Below are 16122 nucleotides of genomic sequence, written 5' to 3' on the forward strand. Positions count from 1 at the left end.
GAAAGTGGAGCAATTAAGAACCAGGTTGGGAACTCTTGTTATAAAAGCAGCCTCCCCTTTGTCCTTGAGGAACATACTTTCAGTTTCCTGAGGAGGCTGTTTCCCCAGTTTGCAAACTGTTCTCTTGAATAAAGTTTCTCCTCTTTCTGAACCCCAGATTTGGGATTCTAGTTGATATTAGATTGGTGGCAGCAAACTTCTGTTGATGAGCATTACTAAATTTATTTTTAACTGAGTCACCCATCACAACTCTGGATTCCTTATTTGCATGAAAGTGGAGAAAATGAGACATGAAAATTCTAAGTCTCTAGAGTCTTTATAAAAACTAGCTTGAAAATATTACAATACATATTTAGTTCTTGGACAATAAGTAAAACTTAAAAGCCTATATCCATCATCTGGGTTACTCTCTAGACTTAAAACACACACACACACACACACACACACACACACACACACACACACACACTAACTCTGAAGTGGGTAGAAAAGAAGAGTGAGTTACAATTCTATGACTTTTATGCTTACATGCAAATTGCACATGCATATCTAGGGGTTGGTGTAAAACTCAGGTTTAAGTGATGGGAACTGATTTATCTATTTACTTGGTTCATAAAAGCTCAGTGACTCTAGGCCAGTGATGGCGAATCTTTTGAGCTAGGCGTGTCAGCATTTTGAAAAACCCTAACTTAACTCTGGTGCCATGTCACATATAGAAATTTTTGATATTTGCAACCATAGTAAAACAAAGACTTATATTTTTGATATTTATTTTATATATTTAAATACCATTTAACAAAAAAAAATCAACCAAAAAAATGAGTTCGCGTGTCACCTCTGACATGCGTGTCATAGGTTCGCCATCACTGCTCTAGGCAATCAATCTAACTCTTTGCAGAAAGACATGTTATTTGACATTTTTACCACAAAACCTTCTATGTCCTCAATATGCTATCTCTGATTATTCTTAAATACAATCTCAGTTGGCAGAAAAGGTCACTATACCAGGACTCTTAAAAAAGCTTCAGAGAAGCACTTCACTAGATTCTAAAGCACTCAAGCCATATCTCCAAAGCACAGGCAAACCTCCAGAGTCTCCTTAAAAATTACTCACAGCCCAGCTACTATTGGGGCCATAAAAGGCATAGGCTCAGGACCACAGAGTTAAGACCAAAATGAGTTATTTATTCTGCTAATTCCACAAGGAATAGTTTCCATATTATCAATATCTCTAAAGCCCCATAAAATAACATGGTTCTGTCAACATCAACTTCAAATAAACACTCCAAACCTAAAATTCCCAGCAACAGAAAGTCAGTTTTTCTTTGACATAGAGCTGGGACTTGTCATTTCCAACACAACATTAATCATGTCAAGTATTTCTAAGCAATCCAGAAGGTTCATGCCATATACTAATTTATCAATAGTTTTGCCCAATTTGTACATGACAAGCCTTTTATGTAGGAGTAAGACATTTAGCCAGTGAGTAAATCCAGCTGAACACACAGCATCTCAAACTATACAAGAGTTTTGTTATCTACTTGTAATCATGAAAATGTTCTTTGACTTTTCAAGAGAGTCAAATGCTCGTGATGGTGATTAACATAGAGAGGCTCATAAACTTCCCAAAAAAGAAATAGTTTCTGACCAGAAAAAAAAATTTTTGGAGAAATTTCATGCCATAGAAAATTATTATATTGTATATACTGAAAATTTTAAAATGTAGCTATTGCAAATGTTAACTATCTATTGTCATTGGCAAATGGCAAATGATAGGGAATACTGGTAACTATTGGTTAAATCAACTATACTATAGTAAGATAGTATATAATAAGATCACAATGTAGGTGAAATTACTTAGTCTATTGTGAATCACTTTACAAATAAAAAAAATTAAGAGCTATGTAGAGAAAAATGCTAAGATGTATCATTATTTAATGGCGCTGGAGTGTAATAAAATAGACCATTTCTGTAACCCTTTGAGAAAAGAAGAAGTTATAGTTATATTTTGCCTCTATGCCACTCATGTTTCCACAAGTTTCCAAAAAGAAATTTTGTTTTTGGATAAACTACATTAGAAGCAAAAGGAAATGAAAAGACAGAGACAGAAAAAAACAGAGTAAGGTAAAGAGGAGAAAGATAACTTAAAGAGCTAAAAGGTTTATATATTGCATGTACCTAATTGTGGGAAAGTGGAACTATAAAAAACCCCACTTTATAGTCTCATAATGTGCTTGTTGTCTTTTTCAGTAAAATGATGGGAGTTTTATGTTTGTTATGCGCTATTTAAATAGTAGAGTAAAATTCTCTTCTGGAGATATGTTTAAGAGAGACAAGTGTGTTTTGCTGCTTTTATTAATCAAATTCTAACTAGCTTACAATTTTATTACTTTAACATGTGTTCCAAAATCTTGTTGAGTAAGTTTAAATCTACTGATAACTTCAACATCTCGATATCAAAAGCCTATGTTTTTATTTCTAAAAATGCATTACTTTCTTTAATGAGATCCAAGAAATGGATTTTAGCATCACAGATATTCAGAACTGGAAGAAGCTTTCTATGTCACTCAGTCTGACCTTCAGTTGAAATTATGAATTATCTCTGAATTGTCCCAGGCCAGTGGGAACCCAGGTGTTCTTTGAACACTTTCCATGATAGGGAATCTTACTACTTCAGGAGATCTTCAGTTAAATTTCAAAGAGTTCTGGTAGATTCTTTTTAAAATTCATATATTCACTTTAAATTTTTCTGATCTCCACTGCTTAGACATATTTCTCCATATAGAGAAGCAAAGAATAAATCTAATCCCACTTCCACATGAAAACTCCATAAATGCTAAGGAAAGCACTTTGAAGAGACTCTAGTCTAGCACATAATATCCATTCAATAAATATAAGCTATTATTACTTTTATAATCAAAACCCTAAAAACTTTTTTTCTCAAACTTCCCATATCTAGTTTCTTTAAAATCCCCTTGTTTAGAATGTTTTAAAGACCTCTCTCAGCCTCAACTTCAAACCATGCTCAGGACACTCAAATTCTTTTCATAGAAGTTGAGAATCTGACCTAATATGACAGGATGCCATGATGCTATCTTCATCTTTTCACCATTTTTGTTTGTTTACAAAGAGAGCTCACTTCAACTCAATAAAACAAATATTTATTGAGTGTCTACTCTACAGATGACTCAATACAATCTGAAGTTTCCTACCAGGTGGTTCTGAGAAAATTATCACACAGGTTTTCCTTTGCTCTTTTACAATCATTATATATAGTAGCGGTCGCCAACCGGTGGTCCGTGAGTCCGAAAGGTTGGCAACTGCTGATATATAGAACTGTTTATCCATTATCAATATTCAAATCTATGTTTATGCTTAATATTAATTAGTTCATTAAAAATTGATACTATTCATTGGATTTATTTAAGAAAACCTGACTATTGATATTAGTATTATATTATAAATATACTAGAGGCCCACTGCACAAAATTCATACATGGGAAGGGTCCCTAGCAGCTGCCAGCTGCTACACGGGGCCTTCCTTTGTTCTGCGCCATTCCCTGGTGATCAGCGCATGTCATAGCAAGTGATCGAACTCCTGGTTGGTCAAACTCTTGAGGGGACACTTTGCCTATTAGGCTTTTATGTATATGTATAGATATAAAATACAAATGCTTGTTTTTTAATAGGCTAAGTCCTAATACAATCAAATTCTATAAAAAATATTTCAGGCTTCATTCTAATAATCCTCTAAGAAGATTCCAAGAATCTAAGAATATTCAAGATAATACAATTCTAGTATAAAGAGAAAACTGGAGGAGTCCTATAAAGCATTTCAAAGAATTTTTACTATAGAATATGAACATAACATAGGCTCTTTGCTTTAACTTGAGGCAAATAAATTCTTGAGCTCCAAATATTTAACTTAGGCTTCATTATCATTATTATCTTCAGATTGTATTTTAAAATATTTACTAGGGGGATTTCCAACCAAAAGCAGTGGTAAAAAAACAACATAGTGGTGAAAAGATATTTCTACTCAATTCTCCTCTACAAAACAGAATGAAAAACCACCCTCCTCCAAAAAAGAAATAAAAAAGGGAACAAGACTCCATATTTAATGAAGCTAATACAGTGAGTTTTGTACTGAAGACAGTAGAATGACAAGAGCAAACTCATATCTCTGTTGTTAAATTAATTAAACAAGGAGGCTATTAGAAGGAGGTGGCCTACAAAAGCAAACCAGTATCTAAGCCTGTAAATGCCTCCAGGTTAGTAAAAGGATACTTAAGGACAACTAATCACAAACAGACAACAAGGATTTAAACTACAGTCAATCTATAATTTTCTTTATTGGCTCTTGTCGGTGAAGCACTCCTAACCACTTCTGGTTTGGGGCTGTTAATTTGAACCACTTTGGAAAATACCATCTGGTTCCACCACATACAGACTAACATTTCTGTTCTCACTCACATGGGAACCTATAGGTTTTAGCTAAAACAGAGTATAGATTTTAAAAAATAATAATAACTATATTACATATAATATATATATATATTATATATATATATAATATATATATATATTATATTACTAAACAAGAGCCAAAATAAATAATTAATAATGCAACCCAAGAAGTTAAAAAAGAAAACAAATTGATTTAATTTAATGGGTTAAAAAGGAGAAAAGCAGTGCATTGATAAATAAATCCAAAAGCTAGTGTTTCCAATAAAATAGATACCCACTCCCATCTAATCAAGAAAAAAATTGCTAAAACACAAATATTCAAAATGAAACCTAGGAGAGAAATAGTCAAAATATGGGAAAATTGTATGAATTATTAGAGAATGATTTGCTCAGCTCTATGCAAATATGTTTTTAAATCCAGATAAAATAGGCAATTTCACTTCTTTTTCCTTTTATTTCTATAATTCATTCCACTTTCCCTTATCCCTTAGGGATACAATCTATTGGGTTTAATGTTTATACTTCTTGTTTGTAGTATATGTCTTTACAAAATGTGAGTCGATGTTGCATTTATTTGTTGCATCAATTTATTTCTAACACATGTATATAGTATTGTATAATACATCTCCCTTCAGTTATTTGTGGGGGGTTTTTTAAGCACCAAAGTTTCTAAGATCCATCCATATTGCTCTGTGTACAACTGACCAGTACTTTTCATTGCTATATGTTTGTATCCACCACACTTTATGTATCCTCTCTTCCAGTTATGACCATCCAGATTACCTCCAATTCACCACCCACACAGCTAATACTATAATAAATAGTGTCACATATCCACTTTTAAAGTTCTTATTTCCTTCATATGCAACAGGCACTTATCTATATATATAAAAGCCTAAGCGACCACATGACCGGAACAACTGGTTGACCATTCGCTATAGCGCGCACTGACCACCAAGGGGCAGACACTCAATGCAGGAGTGACCCCTGGTGGTCAGTGCACTCCCACAGCCAACCTTCCATGGCCAGCCAACCTCCCCTGGTCCCTCCCCCCACCCGGCATGCCCTGTCCAGCAGGCCCCGGCCGGCAGCCAGCAGCCAGCAGCTGGCAGGCCCCGGCCAGCCTGGCCCTGATCAGGACTGGGCAAGACAGCTCCAATAGGCCCCAATCGCCGGCCAGGTCTAGGGACCCCACCCATGCATGAATTTCATGTACTTGGCTTCTAGTAAATATATAATATATTTAGGTTTATGTTACTGTTACTAGGACAACTTTTTGGTAACTACATAGTCAGATTTGTCAAACTCTAAAAGCAAGATTGGCCCAACAATTCTAATGTTGAGAATTTATCTTACAAAAAGATACCTTGATATATGTATAAGGATGTTCACTCACATTCTTTTTTAGAAAAAAACTATAGGGTGAAAATTTTACATGCTCTTCAATAAGGAACTAATTAAATTATCATTTATCCATACAGTCAAATATACAACAGCTATATAATAGGAATGAAGTGCTGATATGATCTCCAAGATGAGTTGATCCATAAAAAAGATATGTTTATTACATATGTAAATAGATTCTATTTGTGTATACATATGAAACTGTGATTAGTCATTACTTCTGCACAGTGAGAGCACAGTTTTCATTTGTAGTTTTGTTTGTTTTCCATTCCTTTACCATTATATTTAACCCATTTATAAGCCTGACTTAATGGCTTTTATGTCAAATTCTCTCTGGGACAAATCAATTTTAAAATATGGAATCTGTATCTATCAACTTGTCTCTTACCCCTTACCTTTCTAGGCTGGGCATATACCCTCTAACCCCAATGCCTACCATCACCAATAACAGAATATATCAGCCCAGTTACCTCAGGTCTACTATCTCTCTCTCCCCACTCCCTTCTGTCCCCTCTTTTCATTGCACTTTTTATTAATTTGAGCATTAACTGGGAAATGGCATAATATATACAGTGACTTTTGGGGTTCTGATATGCACTGGACATGGAAGGAAAGGAGGAGATAAATGCCTCACCACAACAGCTTCCTCTTTACTGTCATCTATCAGTGAACCCAGAACTGGTGATGGTGTAGTATTTCCCTTTGAAAGAAATTGCCAGTTATGGACTTACGTACACCATAAACTCATCATTAATTATTCTAAGCTCTTAACATGCTTTTCATCTGAGCTTTTAAAGTTCTTCAGGATAGGTATTATTATCCTGTCTATAAAGATAGAAATACTGTGCCATACACAAGATTAAGTGTCTTGTTGAAGGATTCATAGCAAGTCCAGTGAGAGCTAGAAATCACATTCATGTCGTCAGATTTCGTTTTCTCCACCACAGTGACCAGAGAATCAATATCACTTTTCACCTTTACAGGACTATTATTTCTAATCCCTTACTGTATCTCTCTTTTATTCAAGATTTTAAAAGTCTATAAACAACCTTTTCATTTTAAATACACCTAAAAACCCTGGGGTAGTTCTCTATACAAAGCCCAGAGACAACTCTGCCCTTGTGAGCAGACAATAAATGAGGAAAAGGAAGAAGTTGATTTAATTGCCATCTCAGTCACTGAATTACAGTATCATCTTGAACAATCGATTCTGTCTGCATGCACTAACTTCTCAGCTGTTAGATTTTGGATACAATTTCACTTCCCTTAGGGAAGTAAGAGCTACTGAGATAATTTCTTTAAAATCCTTGGAGCTCAATAATACTAAATGAAAAGAAAAAACAGGTGGCCATCTACATCATTCTATTATTCTATTAGAGTTAGGGCCTCAGAAATTTGTATTGCCTCAGGAAGTTCTCTTCCTCAGCAATCCCTCTGATTTATTGACACACAGGATGTTTGCTACGTCATGAAATCTAGAGAACAGGGCAGAAAAATAAAGTACATACATGCTTCCATAATCCAGGGTTCTGTCTCTGGATAACCCACTACCAGCAGTGTAACTTTAGGTGGGTAATTTACTTTCCATGTCTCAGTTCCTTCATCTGAAAAATGGGGTTAAAACTAATACCCTCATCATAGGATTGTGGGATTAAATTAGTTAGTACATGTAAATAACTTAGAAAAATGTTCAGGGCATTATAAGAACTTAATAAATGTTAGCCATTTTTAGCATTGTTGTTATTGATAGTATTAATTATAACATATCCCATCTAATAAAAGAGTAATATGCAAATTAACCATCACTCCATCACTGCATCACAAAGATGGCGGCGGCCACGAAGCTGGAGCGAGCAGGAGGCTTGGGTTGCCCCCGGTGATGGAGGAAGCCAAGCTTCCCACCTGCCCTGGCCAGTCCTCAGCTCCACTCAAGGCTATAAAGTTTCAATTAGAGAAGATAAATAAATCCCAGATACCTGCTGAAAAAAAAAAAAGAAAAAAAGGACAGGCTGGGAGCTTGGGTCGCTGGGGGGCGTGGTCAGCCTGAAAACAGCCATCAGCCCCTCACCCAGGCTGGCCAGGCACACCACCGGGACCCCCCGACCCTGAAGGGGCTGTGGACAGCCTGAAAACGGCCCTCAGCCCCTCACCCAGGCTGGCCACACCCCCATGGGGTGAGGATCCCCACTGGGGGGCTTGGCCAGCCTGAAAACGGCCCTCAGCCCCTCACCCAAGCTGGCCAGGCACCCCAGCAAGACCCCCACCCTGATCCAGGACACCCTTCAGGGCAAACCAGCTGGCCCCCACCTGTGCACCAGGCCTCTATCCTATATAATACAAGGGTAATATGCAAATTGACCCTAACAGCAGAACGACTAGGAATGACTGGTCACTATGACACACACTGACCACCAGGGGGCAGACACTTAATGCAGGAGCTGCCCCCCGGTGGTCAGTGTGCTCCCACAGGGAGAGCTCTGCTCAGCCACAAGCCAGGCTAATGGCTGCCAGCACAGCAGTGGTGGCGGGAGCCTCTCCCACCTCCTCAACAGCACTAAGGATGTTCAACTGCAGCTTAGCCTGTTCCCCGCTGGCAAGTGGACATCCCCTGAGGACTCCGGGCTGCTAGAGGGATATCTGACTGCCAGCTTAGGCCTGGTCCCCCGGGGAGCGGGCCTAAGCCAGCAGGTGGACATCTCCCGAGGGGTCCCAGACTGCGAGAGGGCTCAGGCTGGGCTGAGGGACACCCCTCCCAAATGCACAAATTTTTGTGCACCAGGCCTCTAGTATAATATAATATATACTATATAATATTATTACATAAAATGTAGATATGTCTAAATCTCACAAATGACTCAAACATTCTACCAATTGGAGATTACTTTGAATTGAAATGCTATTTTAGTTATATCAAGGATCAACAATTTTTTGTAAAAAGGCAGATAATAAATATTTTTGGCTTTGTAGATCACACAGTCTCCCTCACAACTACTCAGTGTTCAACTCCATTGTTGTAGCTTGAAAGCAACCATGAAAAGACTTAAACAAATGGTTATGGCTACGTTCCAATAAAACTTTATTTACAAAAAAGAGACCACAGTTTGCCAACTCCTAAAATAAATCAAGAAATCTTTCAAAGTCACTGTTTTTATTTAGTTAAGTAAACTGGGACCTTAATAAGGAAATTACTCCTCCTGCCAAAACACATGAGATAAAACATATTACCCATTACCATGCCCCAGATATCACCTCAAGGCAAGATGATGATACTCCTACAAGACAGAGTGCTCAGATTAGAAAGCAAAGCCATAGCACTGGGCACAGAAAGAGATGCCACTCCCAGGGCAATGAGTGGCATTCATTTGGCAAAGGACTGGAAAGAGCAACCATCTTTGAGAATATGGTTAATAAAGTTTGGGTACATAAAGCAAACATTAACCATTTGTAGATGTGGTGACAGAAATTTCTGAAAATACTAAGAAAGGCTTTACTTAAAAGGAAGCAATACCCCAGTACACACTGACATGGGACAGGAGTGATGGGGAAGACACATTATAATCAAGTATCAGCATAACATGGGACATGCCAAATGAAAAGAAATCAAGGCCAGGCCAGAACGAAGAATTAGTCTCATAGTTGCTGAAAAGTTTTCACCCCCTCAGCTCCCTAGTGAAAAAAATTTAAAAATTAAGATCAGAATTCCTTTGTACATCACTTGCAGTGATAATACTTGGCTCAAGATATTATTCTAGCCTTTCCGGCAGTGACAACCTCCCCACGACAATATGCTTCTCGCTAAGGATCTTCTCCATCCCTCTCCAGAAAAGAAGAGGAAGCACAAGAAGAAGCACCTGGTGCAGAGCCCCGATTCCTACTTCATGGATGTAAAATGCCCAGGATGCTATGAAATCACCACCATGTTTAGCCAATTGCACAGACAGCAGTTTTGTGTGTTGGTTGCTCCCCTGTTCTCTGTCAGCCAACAGGAGGAAAAGCAAGGCTTACAGAAGGATGCTCCTTCAGAAGGAAGCAGCACTAAAAGCACTTCAAATCAAGATGAGTGGGAAAACATCAAAGACATTTTGGATTTTTTTTAAAAAAAGATATTATTTTACCCTTGAGATAACAGATATATTGAAATAATTTCTTTGAAATCATGTAGCTCAAATGGACCCCGTGAAAATAAGGTATAGGGGTTCCCTTGCATTATCTCATTACTAATTTAAGGCTTGGTCAATTTGTTGTGCATCAAGACATTTTCATCCTAAGCATTAGATATTTATTGTATTGAATCCCTTAGGATGAAAGGTTTTTTTCAGAGAGGAATTTAAGGAAGAAGATAGTATGAAAAATGACTAGACCATAGTTTCACAAGGACAGAAACTATAATGTTCTTTACCACTAATGCACATTGTCTGACCTTTAGACACTCGAATGGATGTTGAATGAATGAATGCAAGTTCATAGCATATAATCATATTTAAAATGGCTACATATTGTTGCTATTTTTATGCTGTAGGATAGGTTCAGTCATTCTTAATCTATTCAACAGCTTCACACAGCTCTATAAAAATTCTCCTCCAGATATTATCTTTATTAATGGCTAGATGAACCTTACGTAACTACCAGATGAGTAAAATTGATTGCACAGTGACCATTAATAACAAACCTTATTTCTCTCTATAGCTGTTCTACATTAACATATGAACATACATAGGTATATATAGATGTACATACATACATAAATACCTCCAAATTTTTGTCTCATCCAGGGAAAAGGTTTAAAAAAACCATAAAATTTCCCATTTGAGAGACCTTTGGATTAACAATGTATTTAGCAGATTTCAAAATTAGATTCATGAAGTTAGTCTCTTTGACTTGGAGCCAAATTAAATTGTGTCCTTATTCACAGGACACAATTATATGCATAGTAATCACAGTATTAAATATTGTAGGTTTCTCATGAGACATTGAAAAAGGAGAAAATAAATCACAGCAATTGGTTCTCCTATGATGCCAAGTTGATAGTCACTTTTTAAAAAACCATCAGCTAAAGCAGAGTATGCATGTATTTTATATAATATAGATATTAGATATGTACAATCATATATATTATAAATTTATACATTTATTATACATGATTATAAAATCTAGATTTTACTTCTCTGTTGTACATGTATCTGTATATATGTGTGTGTGTGTGTGTGTGTGTGTGTATATATATATATATATATATATATATATGATAATTTATGAGATCTTTCATTTCACCTCTGATTATTAAGTTAGCAAAAGTCTTAAATAAGGACCAGTCCTCTAAAACGTTTTGGCTACATAACACTATATTTCTAGAAAGAGAAATATTATCATCTTCATGATTAACTTACCCATGATACCTTTTTATTTTCATGAAATAAGACTAAATGTTTCCATTGGTCCTGTGTTTACTACAGATGTTATTTTGCCATATTCAACTAGACTTTTTTATGCCATTTCCCGTTCTGAGGATTTTCAGATATAATGTAGACTTTTAGAGAAATGAATAGCCTGCAGTGCTTTGCAAAGTTATAATTACATCAAGGAGTTCATAAACTAAAAGCCTAATGAAATTATTGCCATGTAATTCTCTGTGGGTTGTTTTATAGTCTGTAATGCTATATTTGGTATGTGTTTTAAAATAATCAAGACAGCCTGGCCATTGTGGCTCAGTTGTTTGAGCATTTACCCATGCACCAAGAGGTCGCTGGTTTGATTCTGGATTAGGGCACACGCCTGGTTTCAGGCTTGATCCCCAGTAGGGGGCATACAGGAGGCAGCCTATTGATGTTTTTCTCATTGATGTTTTTATCTCCCTTCCTCTCTCTCTAAAAATCATTTAAAAAAATAATCAAGGCAGCAGTAGGACAACAATAAACAAGTCTTCACCTAAGCTGTTCCAGCATAATCATAATTTCTATTCAAATAGATATAACTTTATTGCAAGTGAGACAGAGGAATGAGTCTCACAAGAAAGAGGAAAACATTTTTAAGGCACAAGGGGCTTCTTAGACATCTTTCTTCCTAGTTTTCTAAAAGTTATGTGTAAGGCATTTAGAATGATTATTTTATTATTAGCTCATGAGGATATTGTAAAGAAAATGAGATTATGGTTAAGGGAAGAGCTTACAACTTTCTAGAAAAAAAATACACACACACACACACACACACATACATATACATAAAGCTTGGTCAACAGTTATTTATAAGTTAAAATTTTGAAAAATGAAGATATTCCAAACATGCTTTTTGACAAAGGAAAGCAATAACAAAACTTTATCATTATTAACATCCACTGGAAATGTTCCCAAGCATGAGGTGCCAAAAGGGGTAATTGGAAATTCTGGGTCTGTTGCGATTAAGAATGCAGAACCAGACTATGATTTTTAAATCTGGCTCTACCACTTTTGACCTGTGTGGGGGCAACAGTATGCCTAACTATAATAGGATGAGCTAGATTAGCACCCAGTAACAACTGAACCTCAAACTCAGCCATTTACACAACAACTTTTACTTCTCACTCATACAAAGCTACTATAGGTTCCCACAGACCTCCAGGGCAACCCTGATCCTTCAGTTTGCCCAACATTTCAGGCTGCTTAAATCTTATGCCATCTTCATATTGATAAGGGCCTTCATGCCATATAGGGAAAGAGAAAGCATGGAGAATCCAAGCATCATCTCTCACAAGCTTCTATCTTTTATTTGATGACAATATTGATTTTTTTAAAAATATATTTTTATTGATTTCAGAGAGGAAGGGAGAGGGAGAGAGAGAAAGAAACATCAATGATGAGAGAGAATCATTGATCGGCTGTCTCCTGCACACCCACCCCACCCCCCACTTGGGATCAAGCCCATAACCCAACCTGGGCATATGCCCTGACATATGCTCTGACCTGGAATCAAACTGTGACCTCCTGGTTCATAGGTCAACACTCAACCACTGAGCAACACCAGCTGGGTGACAGTATTGATTATTGTGAAACAGGCAGAAAAGAAAATTAAGATGAAGTTAACCCAAACTATTTAAATGTTATATTGTCCCTTTAGAACTTGAAAGGGCCTAAAAATAATCCATTCAAGCCCTCTTATTTTACAGATGTGAAAGCAAACACTCAGAGAAAGTATAAAAACTTTTGTCCAAGGTTACACAGCCAACAACTGCAAAATCTGGAGTAAAATTCAGATATTTCTCCTAGCTCCCCCACTGGCTATAATTCCACCAACTTTTGGATGTGTGCTAACACTCTTGCTTCTTTTGTTATAGCATAGAGACCAGGGTGACATTCTGGTAAGATGTCTCTCTTCCAAATTTATATTTAATAGAAAATCCAGATATGATGGTAATGATAGAGGGAATGTCCCTAGACATCAAATGGTATTGCAACAACTATTATTAATGCCTATTCATTTTTAACAGTGTGATACTGATTGTCCAACCTAAATGAAAATCCAGAGTTAAATACCATATTAAATAATAATATTTCTGCATATGGCAGGAAAGAATAAGATCTGAGAGAAGAGAGAGGATAGCATGCCACAGAACACTGAACATAGTAAAAAAAATAAGGTCTGTTTATCATTTTGTGCTTTCTGAAGCAACATTATTTTAAGATGAGTTTACCCCAGATCTTTACTCGCACCACACTGTAAGGTCTATGTTAACAGTAGGGAGAGCTAGAGTGTTGTGCTGTCACAATGATTGTGTTCCATTTACAGAGCAAAGGGGAACTCAAACACCATGTCAAGAATAGCAAAGCGCCTACTGTATTTATTGAAACGTATGGCTGGCAATGCCTAATACAATCACTTCCCACTTGAACAGATTCAGGTTCAAAATGTAGCTTCAATTATCTCTAAAATGAACGGCATGTTCAGAGCTCTATTAGCACTTCCATTAATTTAGATCGTAATCATATCAACTTTCTCCTTTCCCTTACCCCACTTCCATTCAGACCCCTCTGGTCATGAGACTGAGCTGAGAAGGAATGCTGTAGGGTAGCCACCCCAAAGCATCCTGGGAAACTGCAGATCAGAACTACTGCTGTCAGTTACTTCTTTGCTAAACATCTCCTCTTGCAAAACTGACCACTGTTTAAATCAGTTCAGAGATGCAATGATTCTATGCAACAGTCCTGGCAACACTCTGGCCCAGGGGTCCTCAAACTTTTTAAACAGGGGGCCAGTTCACTGTCCCTCAGACCGTTGGAGGGCTGGACTATAGTTTAAAAAAAAAAAACTATGAACAAATTCCTATGCACACTTCACATATCTTATTTTGAAGTAAAAAAATAAAACGGGAACAAATACAATATTTGATATGCACCCCTATGTTCATAGCAGCACAATTCACCATAGCTAAGATTTGGAAACAGCCTAAGTGCCCCTCCATAGATGAGTGGATTAAAAAACAGTGGTGCATCTACACAATGGAATACTACACTGCAGTAAAAAAGAAGGAACTCTTACCATTTGCAACAGCATGGATGGAACTGGAGAGCATTATGCTAAGTGAAATAAGCCAGTCAGAGAAAGATAAATACCACATGACCTCACTCATTTATGGAATATAATGAACAACATAGACTGATGAACAAAAACAGATCCAGAGACAGAGAAGCATCCATCAGACCATCAAACCTCAGAGGGAAGGTAGGGGAGGGTGGGGGTAAGGGGAAGAGATCAACCAAAGGACTTATATGCAAGCATATAGGCCTAACCAATGGACACAGACAACAGGGGGGTGAGGGCATGAGAGGGGGGGTGGGGGGTAACGTGGGGATAAGGACACATATGTAATAACTTAATAAAGAAATTTAAAAAATAAATAAAATTTCTGTTGTGTAAAAAAAAAAAAAAAACAAATACAATATTTGTATTTGCATGTGGCCCACGGGCCATAGTTTGAGGACCCCTGCAGTCTGGCCCTATATAATGTAATCTGGCTTTAACAACAAGAAATATTACTTATTCAAATGGTGGCTCGCTTAACTTGATGACATGGTCAGAAAATAGTTATATTCCTAAAGCTAGTATGGCTCTATCAAAGATTCTGCAAAATCTTGTTTAGTATAATGAGGACTGTAATGACATTTTTATTATTTATTATTAAGTACAACATATACAGGGTGAGGCAAAAGTAGGTTTATAGTTGTATGGAAAATAATACAATAACTAATAAATAATAATACAAAAATAAACTGTTTTTCCTACTCACAAGTGTAACCTACTTTTGCCCCACCCTTATTAAAAAAAAAAACAAAGCTGGTACCTTCTATTCTTTTAAACATGGCATTGATAATATTCTTTCTCCAACAGATTATGAATCAGAGAGGTCTAGATAAGAATAAAAGTAGCCCCTTCATGGTGTAGCTTGGACTTCTCAAAGATGGTATTTGTCATTCACATCAAACCTGAGCAAGTATTCGGGCTAGTTTTATATGTTAAAACCAAAGGGGAAGGCTTAGCAAGGACACTGCTTCTTGTTTCAGATGAGGCAAGCTGAGAAGATGGATATCATTTGGCTCATACACTGAACTCCCCTCCCTTTTGTTCCTGCTTTTCTCCTGCTTGGAGCTGGCTCCTCCCTCCTTCCTGCAGCTCTGAGGATCACTGGCTGATTGAAGAACACAGCGGTTCAGAAGGGGAGCTGTGCTCTGTGTCTCTCTCATCCTCTCTCTCTTTCTCTCCCACTTTCTCTCTCTCTCTCTGCCTCTCTCCCTGAATCGGCAAAGCTGAAACCTACCTGATACTCTCTCTGCCTTTGAATCCAGCTATGGAAACAAATGCATCATTTCACTGCTCTTAAAAAGTGAAAAGAGTTTGATTTTCTCCAGCTACAAACTGCTTTGCTCCATAAGAAGGACCCTAACGGACCCAGACAGCATTTTCTTTTTCCAATCTGCCTGAGGAGCTTTTGTTTTTATGCCTGAAACTTGATGGTTTTAGGGAGGAGGTTTTGGTTGGGTTTGTTTTTAATGGGAATGTTGAAAAGTTTCTTATTGATGCTTTCAATGGAATCCAATTTTTAATATGGGTTGAGTCAGATCTAAAGGAGAAATGCCTGACCATTTTGTGCTCGACTGACGGGGGAACATGTAGAGGGAAACTTGGTAGGAGAAAATGAGATCTGATTTGCAACTAACAGCTCAGCTTTATTTTGAGAATATGTACAGGCTCATGGAAAGGGAAATTAAATACTGACTGAGGACA

The 16122-nt window shown here is 37.1% G+C and overlaps 1 pseudogene; it reads left to right on the forward strand.

The window, feature by feature from the left end:
- The first annotated feature begins 9656 nt into the window (after positions 1-9656).
- On the forward strand, positions 9657-9935 carry LOC102440289 (annotated as a pseudogene).
- Positions 9936-16122: the final 6187 nt, after the last annotated feature.

Source organism: Myotis lucifugus, unplaced genomic scaffold, assembly GCF_000147115.1.
Source record: "Myotis lucifugus unplaced genomic scaffold, Myoluc2.0 scaffold_70, whole genome shotgun sequence".
NCBI lineage: Eukaryota > Metazoa > Chordata > Mammalia > Chiroptera > Vespertilionidae > Myotis > Myotis lucifugus.